Source organism: Clarias gariepinus, chromosome 16, assembly GCF_024256425.1.
Source record: "Clarias gariepinus isolate MV-2021 ecotype Netherlands chromosome 16, CGAR_prim_01v2, whole genome shotgun sequence".
Taxonomy (NCBI): domain Eukaryota; kingdom Metazoa; phylum Chordata; class Actinopteri; order Siluriformes; family Clariidae; genus Clarias; species Clarias gariepinus.
This window is the reverse complement of record NC_071115.1, coordinates 15,681,864-15,694,288: the sequence shown is the minus strand read 5'-3', so window position 1 is coordinate 15,694,288 and position 12,425 is coordinate 15,681,864.

Genomic DNA, 12,425 nt, shown 5'->3' with positions numbered 1-12,425 from the left:
CTCTTTAATGACACTCACGCACACACACTAACAAAATCAGTGCTTTCTGACACAGGGAGACTATTAATCTTTAACAAGGAAACTCTGACACTTGCTTTTGCTTTACACGCGCACACACATGGTCACAATGTTATAGTAAACATTACAAGAGCGCATGGATATTGACTATGAGTGACGCATGCACACTGTGACGGAGCACGATTACCAACAATCCCACAGAGCGATTGGCTCAGTTCTGATCACGTGACGCTCGGCAGACAAAGCATGCTTTCATATCTCAAGACCTTGCTCATTTATTTTCAAATTTTGCTTGTCTTGCAAAACACTCACAGACCAAGTTACTCGCAATCCAAGGTTCCACTGTATATAAACAAAATTCAGATTTGTCATCGGGGGCCTGTTTCAGAAAGGAGGTTCAAACAACTCGGAGTTTAAACTTGAACTCTGAGTTAATTGACCCAGAGATTCAGAGTTTTCGGTTTCAGAACAGCTGATCTGAGTAAGGTCAATCAATTCTAAGTGGACTAACTCAGAGTTAAGCGTGTACACCGCGACTATTAAAAGCCATTATCAATGGAGCGCAGGTATTACGAGTCACCATGGCAACAGCAGAAAAAAAGAGATCGACATTTTTTTTCCCTAGCTGAACTTGATATGCTCATGCAGACTTACAGCAAATATGAGCACATATTTTAAAAAAAAGTAACACCACTGCATCGGCGAAACAGAGACAGGTAGCGTGGGAAAACATAGCTGCTCAAGTTAATGCGTAAGTTTACATTTAAAGTATTTAAATATTTCTGTATAATAGATAATAAGTAATGTGTGACGTTTATTGACTTTTCACTTGAAAATGTTGGGAACTGGCCATAACTGTAAAGTAATTTCAGATGAAATTGCATTAAATTACATAAAATAGGGTACTGCATAGTTTCTACAACAAATTTGAAAAAACGAATAGCAGATGACTGCATATAACATATAACCTTTAGAATGTTAGCAGTACTAAAAAATAAATTTTAGAATGAGTAATGATCCCATTACTCTAGTTACAGTACATGTTCCTGTTGAAGGTCAGTGAATTGAAGCTAATTATTTTTAATTTTTTTTGCAGTTATATCAAAGGTAAAACTAAAAAAATGTTGTTGAATCTAATTGTAATTGTCATGTAGGTGCAATCCTGTAGGTATTAAAAGAACATGACAGCAGCTAAAAATGAAATATAAAAACATAATTCAATCAGGTAAGGTTTGAGCATGTGATTGATGGTGTTTCTTTACAAATTACATTTAGTATGTACATGACAATACATAGTATGCTCTGGTCCCATCCCAATGAGACGTGGTGACATAACTTACAGCAGGTTATGGTCGCTGAACTGCTGGATGTCCAGGTGGTGCTCCGAAAACAACGTGGGCTTTATTGATAATTGGAAGACCTTTGAGGGCAAAGCTGGCCTGTTAGGACGGGACTGTGTCCATCCCACTCGGGAAGGTGCTGCTCTCATTTCCTGTAGTATAGCTCATAGTCTTAGAAAAGGCCTAGTTAATCGGTGACAATCCAGAGCCCAGGCCAGGGAGCAGACAGACAGGCTAAACCAACCGTCTGCTAGCTGCATAGAGTCGTCACTCAAGGTTCACTGTATTGAGACTGTGTCTGTTCCCCGAGCTAAAATCAAATTTAGAAAGACTCAGAAAGTCTGTTTTAGTAATTTAATTAACATAAAGACCACAAACTTGGATCAGACTGAATGCGCAGCCGGCACCTCTGATCTGAAGCTAGGACTGTTAAATATTAGATCTCTCGCATCTAAAGCAGTTATAGTTAATGAAATTATCACAGATCAGAAATTTGATATACTATGTTTAACAGAAACCTGGATTAAACAGGACGAGTATGTAGCTCTAAATGAAGCTAGTCCTCCTGGATACAGCTACATACACCAGCCTCGGTTAACTGGTAGAGGAGGAGGCGTCGCAGTTATTCACAATGATAATTTGACTATTGTACAAAAATGGACACAAATTTAATTCATTTGAAATTCTTTATAGTAACATAAGTGTATTTAACTATATTAAGTCAGCTCAGTCGATCCCGCTAATTGTCATTTACAGACCTCCAGGGCCGTACTCGGAATTTCTTAGTGAATTTGCAGATTTCCTCTCAAACCTAGTCGTTTCTGTAGACAAAGTGTTAATTGCTGGAGATTTTAATATTCATTTTGAAAACCCAGAAGACCCTCTGAGAACAGCATTTATGTCCATACTGGACTCGGTAGGAGTAAATCAGTGTGTAGTAGGACCCACTCATAAAGCAGGTCACACTTTAGATTTAATAATATTATTCGGATTAAGTATAAGAAATTTATTCACAATTCCACTATCTGAAGTTATCTCAGATCACTATCTTGTCTCAATTCAAGTGTGTCACAGTAATAATGTACACACAGCGCCGCGCTACCGTATGAAACGTACATTCACATCAACTACCAAACAGAGTTTTATCAGTAATCTCCCAGAGTTCCCAACTTCGATTAGATCACCGTCTGACCCCACAGAACTCGATCAGGCGACTGAATATTTAGAGTCAACATTTCGCTATACCTTAGATAATGTAGCTCCAGTTAAAAGAAAAATTATTAGAGATCAGAAACTTGCTCCCTGGTATAACGATCACACGCGCACTTTAAAACAGACCGCTCGGAAATTAGAACGTAAATGGCGTCAAACTAAATTACTAGTATTTCAAATAGCATGGAAGGAGAGCATCCTGAACTATAGAAAAGCTCTTAGTGTAGCTAGATCAACATATCTCTCCACTCTTATAGAAGAAAATAAAAATAATCCTAGATTCTTATTTAATGCTGTAGCCAAATTAACCAGAAATAAGACCACTGCAGAAATCTCCACAACAACATCATGCAATAGTGAGGACTTCATGAACTTTTTTAATAATAAAATTGTAAATATTAGGCATAAAATTGAGGTTTTGAAACCGAACAATGTAATTGATGCAGATGTTAATCTAGCCATGTCAGATCAGAACCTAGAATACTTTACTTCCCTTGAAGAGAATGAACTAATTTCACTCATCTCTTTTTCAAATTCATCAACCTGTATATTAGATCCTGTACCGACACATTTTCTTAAACAGATAGTACCAGCAATAACAGAACCCCTGTTGAGAATAATTAATTCTTCACTCAGCATTGGTTATGTTCCAAAATCTTTTAAATTAGCAGTTATTAAACCAATAATTAAGAAACCTGACCTCGACCCCTGTCAGCTGTCCAGTTACAGGCCAATATCAAACCTCCCCTTTATGTCTAAGATTCTGGAAAAGATAGTAGCGGAGCAGCTATGCTCATATATACATAGAAATGGCATACATGAACTGTATCAGTCAGGATTTAGGCCTCATCACAGCACAGAGACAGCACTCGTTAAAGTAGTAAATGACATTCTATTGGCCTTTGATCAGGGTTGTGTAACTATGCTTGTATTACTTGACCTCAGTGCAGCTTTTGACACCGTTGATCATAGTATTCTTCTTCACAGATTAGAAAATGTAGTAGGAATTAAGGGTACAGCCCTCTCCTGGCTCAGATCCTATCTGACCCATCGTTATCAGTATGTAGACTTAAATGGTGATTATTCTGCATGTTCTCTAGTGGAGTTTGGCATTCCGCAGGGTTCAGTTTTAGGTCCACTGCTTTTTTTCCTTTACATGCTTCCTCTGGGCAACATAATCTGTAAGCATGGTATTAGTTTTCATTGTTGTGCTGACGATACACAGTTATATGTCTCAGCAAAACCTGATGAGAAAAAACAGCTTACTAAAATTTAACAATGTGTGCAGGACATAAGAAATTGGATGCTAATTAACTTCCTTCTGCTAAATCCGGATAAGACAGAAGTTTTAGTCATAGGACCGCATACAGCTAGGAATAAAATTTTAGATCACACGGTAACTTTAGATGGCCTTTCTGTTCCATCAAATGCAACAGTGAAAGACCTTGGTGTGATCATTGATTCCAGCCTTTCATTTGAAGCACATGTAGATAATATTACCAGGATAGCATTCTTTCACCTCAGAAATATTGCCAGGATAAGAAATTTATTGTCGCTAAACGACGCAGAAAAACTAGTTCATGCTTTTATCACCTCTAGGTTGGACTATTGTAATGCCTTACTGTCTGGTTGTTCAGCTAGATGCATAAATAAGCTTCAGCTAGTCCAGAATGCAGCAGCGAGAGTCCTCACTAGAACCAGAAGATACGAGCACATCACCCCTATCTTATCTTCACTCCATTGGCTCCCTGTGAAATTTCGCGTTGATTTTAAAATACTACTCTTGACATATAAAGCATTAAATGGGCTCGCGCCGCAGTACCTGAGCGAACTGCTAGTGTCTTACGATCCGCCACGCCTACTTCGATCAAAGGATGTAGGCTGCTTGTCAGTACCGCGTATTATGAAAAATACAGCTGGGGGCAGAGCTTTTTCTTACAAAGCCCCAAAATTATGGAATAGTCTTTCAAATAGTGTTCGGGACTCAGACACAGTCTCAGTGTTTAAGTCCAGGCTAAAAACCTATTTATTTAGCCAAGCATTTTTATAAATAGATTTGCCATAGGTAAAGGAGCAGATCTGGGGGACTCATGGACGTAGAGTATTATGGTGAACTGGTATGTTTGGATGCTGTCTTCCTCACTCTCATTGATCACTCAGGTTTGCTGACGGTGAGGTGATTGTTTGCTTTACATGTCAGGAAGCCCTCATGTCTGTGTTTCCTTCTGGCTCTCCCTTTTAGTTATGCTGTCATAGTTAGTTCTGCCGGAGTCTCTGCTTGCACTCTACAGTTAATATACATTCACATTATACATTGTGTGACTGTGACCATACCTAACTGCCATCTCTCTTCTTCTTCTCTCCCCCCCTCTTTCTCTTTCTTCTCTCCTCCTGTCTCCCCCTTTCACTCTTTCTCTCTCTCTGTCGAGCTACACATGTCGTTCCTGAGCTGCCAGTGATCCAGACTCCCTCTGCCCTCCGGACCTGTCTGACCCATCCTGGTGCCCCGCTTCTGGCTGAAGATCTCGTCACATGGATGCCCCGTGTGTCTCTCTGGGATGCGTCTGGTGTCTGGGAATGATTCTCTCTACCTAGAAGACGGTTCTGGCCTTGACTGGTGTTGGCAACTGTTTCTCTGGGGACTTGACAGTTCGATAGTTCATGACTGGAACTTCTTACAAGTCTACCTGGGTCTTCAATAACTACCTGGACTCCATATTAACATCAATTAACATCAGCTATTATAGCTGAACTGCCTCCCACCCTACACACTGTATAAATGCAGATCATTTACTGCTTTCTGTTTCACCCAAATGAGGATGGGTTCCCTGTTGAGTCTGGTTCCTCTCAAGGTTTCTTCCTATTACCATCTCAGGGAGTTTTTCCTTGCCACTGTCGCCCTCGGCTTGCTCACCAGGGACAAACTGACCATTTTTGATTCATACAAATTCACATTTCATACAAACTTAAATAATTCTTTTGACTGTGTAAAGCTGCTTTGCGGCAATGAAAATAGCTAAAAGCGCTATACAAATAAAATTGAATTGAATTGAATTGAATGTGTAATGCTGTTTTTCATACAGTGCTCTTTTTTGTTTTATTTGACATCTCTTCAGCCAACAGAAAGAAGGCAGAGGCTCGTAAGACAGGGGGAGGCCCTGCACCACCACCACTCACAAATTCCTGCAGGGTGTTCATCAGAGCCAGTCACTCCACAGGACACAAGTGCCTACATAAACTGTATGAGGGCTACACACACACACACACACACACACACACACACACACACATATATATATATATATATATATATATATATATATATATATCTTTCATTTTTAAATTGGTGTCAATAGATTCTGATTGCAATATCTGCATTTTGGAGCCTCCTGTCTTATCAGAACCCCCGGCAGTTGTAAGTGTCCTAATTTCTGGTGTATTGACTAAGTAATATTATAAAGTGTGCTCAACCAAATGCTCTTTTTCTCAGGATGTAGGGGATGATGACACTATTTCTGCTGATACAGATAGGCCTATAGAGGTAATGTTATGTCTGTAGACATAAAGCAATCCTTACATTTTTGTGTCCAGTAACCTATAGAATGTAAGTATATCCAAGTATAAACGTATTCTTGTCTTCCCCCATCACCACCCTCCAGAGTGTGGAAGAGGAGGAGGAGGAGGAGGAGGGTCCATCAACTTCTTCTGCACAGATGAACACAGTTCAGTGATGTACAGTAAATGCCAGAGTTTTATTCAATGTACAACGTGATGTAACCCTAAACTACTGTATTTTTAGTTACCTGTAAAGGAGTTATATAAACTGCATCTACTTAAGCAAATTTAAAAAACCAATAAAGAAATGATATACTTGGATCGACAGATCCTAAAGTCCGATATAGAGATAGAGATCCTGAAACACAAGCTACAGGTAAGGTGTGTATTGTGATTCGTGGATTATATAAAAGTTTTTAAAGAATATAGAAATTTACCAGTTGCTTTTTGATTTTTAGGAAATATAGAAGACCAAATAAAGTGTTGTGACTTGTTTATTTCATTTATTTTATTTTTTTGTGGTGGTGTAAAGTAACTGTACCACGGTTACTGACTCTGAGTAATAGTTACCTCTCTTTCAGAAACAGGCTTGAGTTACCCTGCTTTCTCGGGTTTGACAAACCTGCCTTTTTGAAACGGAAAACTCACTTACCAAACTCTAAGGTTTTTACTTAACCTCCTTTCTGAAACAGGCCCCTGTTCCCCCAAAATTTTGCCACAGCAACATTTATTTTCCATGATGGCCACACATACATTTAAGTGTTAACATTTAAAGTAAACTTGTAGCATAGCCTCTGTTAGTCATAAGTAGTCATAGTTTTACAGATGGGGACTAAATTTACATTCTACATTAAATTCTAACAAATTAGTAGCTTGAAAAAGAAGCTACAATACTTAGGGCTGAGCAATGCATGAAATCATATGACCTCACTAATAACATTTTAATTAGACAATATTAATCTTTTCGGTTCAACACCAAATACATCAGCCTCATGTCTTTATACCATTCTGTGTAGTTTTTTTAAGACCCTGATGGTGCTGTGCTTGTTTTCACATAAAAATAATGAGGCCTAAGACATTTGTTAAATAAGCTGATGGAGATTTGAACAATAAAACATTTTCATATTTTTCTTTTAAAGACATAGGAGCTTTGCCATACATGAGTTCTTTAAATCTTTCCATTCACTCTTCTAGTATAAATGTTCTTAATCATTTGAGTTTTATTTGTTTAGATCCTGGAAGATAAGTCGTTGGCTTTAGATATGTCAAAAACAGTAAGTGGTTGATGCTATTCTGTGTTATCTGCAAGACATGTTTCATTTGAATCAGAATTATTTAGTATGTGGCCATGTACATAATTCACATTGATTCAGCAAACAGGCAAATAACACTGAAAAAACATAACATGAAAGGTCAATGAACAGTCCAAACATCAGTTTTTCACTCATTTACCCTAGCTGACCCTTAAATACAAGTACTTAAGTATAACAGAGGTATTTAAATGTTAAATTGTGATTATAACCTACAACAACCTAAACTTGTGCCTTGTAAAACTTAACAGTATTTAATGTTTTCACAATATTCAATCAAAATAGCCAGAGACACCAACATAAAAAAAAAAAAACATGTTCTTTTTTTGCCTAAGAGATTAGCTTTTCGCATTTGCTTTTATTAAAGTAAGAGCAATTATGTCATTGCTTTAATTGATGTACTGCAACTGCAGTCAATATAGACCAGGTAAAAGCATTAGACAATTTTTACATTATTAATACAGTTGTGTTAGTGTCACGAACTGTGGGCATGGTGTTGAGGCATAGACGCAGAGGGGGATGAGGTGTAACAAAGTCTTTAATAATAAACCAAACATGAACAAAGAAAGTTGGCTTTACATTGGAGCATGCTATAAACAGAACTCAGAACACTTACACACATACAAGGGATTACACAATCTAATACACTACAGACAAGGGATACAAACCAGACGAGGCTAGACAAACTAAACAGACTAGCGGACTAAACAGAAGGGACTATACATGCAAGGGGCCACACACACACACACACACACACGCTTGGCTAGGCCTACTAGCGGTTTTGCACATTACCTGCTAAGCTAGCTAGTAGCCAGAGACCCAAGGGACTAACAGACTAGGTACACAGCAGACCATTTATGAAAGACTAAGAACTATAAAAGGTTAGTGGCTAAACCAGTTAGTACCTAAACAGACTGATCTAAACAGACGAGGAGACTAAACAGATAAAGATCTAAGCAGGTTAGTAGTGCACTGATTAGTATTTATACAGACTAAGAACTACTGTACACATGCAAAGGAGGTTACTCACATTAGGGTAAACACACAAGGCTAATTCTCCTAGCAGCTAATCCTGCTAGGAGACACAGAGACATACTACATTAAGACAAATATAAACTTAACTTAAAGCTCCAGAAACCAAAAAGCCAACTATAATTAAACAAACTAAAACAAAACCAAAACCCACTTAACAGAACTCACACTCACAGTTAATGCTCGACCCGGTTTCCCAGAACAACCAGCTATTTATAACGAGATTAATGAGCTACCTCCTTCAGGTGAACACCTGCATCACCTGACTGAGGTGCATTCTGAGAAACTGAGTCTACCAACAAAAACTAAACACAGTGCCCTCTAGTGGTGAACCCTCACAGTTAGTGTTAGAAAATTAGTAAACTCATTCTTATATGTGACCATTATTATATACAGTATGTATGTAATACCACAGTATTATCTCATTTTATGATGTTAAGGAGTTTTTTTTAATAAAAACATTGGTTTACTATTAAAGATTATTCTTTTTTTAGTTTTTTTCCTATTAAAACAAATGTATTTTTCGGCTTCAAAATTTAAATATTTTTGCAAAGCAATGATGATCAGGACTAAGCAACTGTGCATGACACAAGCTGTGTGCTTTTTAAGCATGTTAAGACCTCCAAAAATCCCCAGATGCTGGAAAAAATCATCACACTATGATGTCACTGATTTGTGATGTCGCTCAAGAGATTAATAACCTCTTTTCTGAATAAATTTTATACAATGTCACCGCTAAATAATTTGAGATATAAAAATCTCTTTGCAATATAGCATTCTCAGTGTCTTGAGGTTATATTGGCCCGGTTTGGTGGCAAGCCTATATATCCTTTAGGAGGAGTATATCAAAATCCATTGGGTGTGTTTTGCAAACAACCCAAAATAACTGACCTCCTGAGTAGAATCTGTAACATAGCAAAAGTACTGTAGATCAGATCTAAATGTGCGAAAGGTTTCACATATATATGTCCAAGTGTGTTTGAGCTTACACTGTGTATGAACTTAATTGTGTCCTGATGGCAGCAGATTCCAATTGTCTGCTGATTTACATGACTGATAGTGCTTCGGCCCTAATTATGGGCTTAAAGATATATGATTTATCTTTAATAGAACAAAACCCCAATAATTTAGTGTAATTAATTTTTGGTTTTCTGAAATTAATACAGGGTCAAAATTATACATATAGCACACCTACTGTAATATTTTGGCCCTTCGGCAGATTTTACCTTTAGCAAGCACTTTTGAGGGCCATCAAAAAGCTTCTGGTAAAATTCTAATCTAATTTATATAATCACTAATCTTGGCAGAATTGGTAGTGTTTAAATCAATTTGTTGGTTGCCTGGAACAGGCAGTCACAAGTCCATAAATATTTGGTATGTTGTTTTAAAAGATTCACCCTGCTTTATTCATTTGAAAACCGGCTTTGAGGAAGGGGTCATTTTGCCCAAGTTCTAACCATATAGCTAATTATTTGAGGTAATGCTGAAGATTTCTAAGGTCCTCCTTTTTTCATTACTGCTTTCAAAACAATGCACTCGTTCCACTGGCAGCAAAACAGACCCAAAGCATTATACAAAAAACACCATACTTAAGCGGTTATACAGCGTTCTTGGCACTGAATGCCTCACATTTACTATACCACACAATGCTCTGGTCAAAATTTTCCTCTAGAAGGCTGTTCCTGTTCCTGCCGAGCTTGTAGATTTTGATTTTGGAGCAGGGGCTTTAGAGAAATCTCTGAGGATCTTTACTGGACAACCAATAGCTCCAGCCTGGTCATGACGGCTCACCAGCGCCTTTTCTTTCTGAAAGCTCTGAGAGTCGCTTCTGACATCCTGGTGAACTTCTATCATTGCACCAATGAGAGCATCCTGACCAGCTCTGGCATGGAAATTGCTCTTTGTTAGACCAGAGTGTGGCATCATAGGAGCTTCACTTCCTAAGATTGAGGACAGGAATTGTTGGTCTTATCACAGAGATTATGAGTCTGTTATGCTAATCTCGCTGAAAAAAAATTGCCAGGCCTGCATTAGTTTTAGTGTTTAAAACTAGCGCTTTCAAAAAATATTAGGGCATCTTTACTTATCAGACAACAAATCACAGCAAGCCATTAATTAACTTATATTGGCCTCTATCAATTTCTACACTACACTTGCATTATCTTTATTGTCTTATTGCATATATTTTACATTTACAAACAGGCCCAGTAGGTCAGTCAGTGACATAGCGAGATATCCCTCACCCAAACCCAGGATATCCCATTCCTCACCCTCCCTTACTCCACTTTGATTGGACAGGCGCCTCCGCCTCCTATGGGCCAGTTATCTCTGACTCATGTTTTTGTATCACATTTTTTATTGCTGGAAGCATTTGTAAATACATAAAAAAGAAGTTAGAGTAACAGGTAATGACAGAATTGGAGTTGCTGTAGCTGCTTCCGGCAGCTGCTTTACTCTTCAAATGATACATAGTGTACTCATTAGTTTAATTAAGCTGCATATGCAAACAGATGCATCTATTTGCAAAATTGATTTAAGTGATCCTTGGTCTGGTACAGTTTGTTATTCATTCTGTTCCAAAAAGTTAAAGTTAATAATTAACAAAAAAAAAAGGTATTATCTCCCTCAAAAGATATTTTGGCTAAAAATATTTGACACTCATATCATCTAAATTTGTATTATTCAAAAAATATAGATTTATAACATTTCATGATTTTGTACTCTGCTCAGGGTTCATTCCCCATTCTGGTACATGACTTTAAACGTAGCCAAAATCAACCATTAAGCAACAAAGTTCCAATGACAGTAAAATGTCTGTATTTCTATAAGTGCCAAGTGGACGATAGCCTGATTTATGTATTTCAGCCCTGATTTTGTTTCTTTTTTCAAATGCAATATATAAGGTATCTTTGAGTTCTTTGATGTGTTGAACTTGGTACTAAATTCAAACATGAGGTAATGTACACTGGTGATTTATCAGAGCAGTGAATCCCAGCTGTTTCCAGGAATAAAAGGGAATAGTTGTGGAGGAAAAGATAAGAAAATAGACATACAGGTCTGGATTGACTTCTAATCCATGACAGGTTGTTGTTGGTTTTTTGCCTAGTCCCTCACCAAGGGGTCACCACAGGGAACCATCAAATCCACACAGCGACTTGACACAGATTTTACACCAGATGTCCTTCCTGATGCAACCCTTCCATTTTATCTGGGATTGGGACTTGCACTGCATCCAGTGGCTGGGGTTTGGGCATTGGGTGGGGTTTGGGCATTGGGTGGGCAATCAAACTGGGGCCTTCTGGAGAGAAACCTACAACTGAGCCACCAATGGACCAGCTAGCTATGTGTAGTAATTATTTCGTAAAATACCGAACCATTTGGAGACACATAACGAAACTGTGACAAATCCAACAGACATAACATGCTAAACCAACATTCATAGCCCGAACAGGTCAATGGAGAAAAGATCTCCACAACTCAGACATATTACGAGACACGAAACCTCTATGTGTAAAGTAGGACACGTGCTCCCACATACCTAGCATTCTTCTTTTGTAATCATTTCACCTTATAGAAAAACATCAGCACTATATCAACTTCAAAAGTTGTTGGAAAGCCATGAACTTGGACTCTGAACCGATCAGTATGCTTTATATGTACCTTGGCTTGCTGCCAGGCTTGTAAATCAAGAATGGAAACATTTACATTTCCAAGCGCTGAGAGGTTTAGAGAATTGGGAATCCAGACATAGGAAAACTCCGCCAAATGTTTGTGAACTTTTATAGAGCATACTACTCTGTTGAGCATGCTGATGGCCTTTATGTGAACATTCTTTATACTGCCTTTTTATTTATAATATATCAGATGTGTTCATCATTTATTTATATCTATTAATGATAATCCACTAGGTGGCACGGTGGTGTACTGGTTAGCACTGTTGCCTTGCACCTCCAGGGTT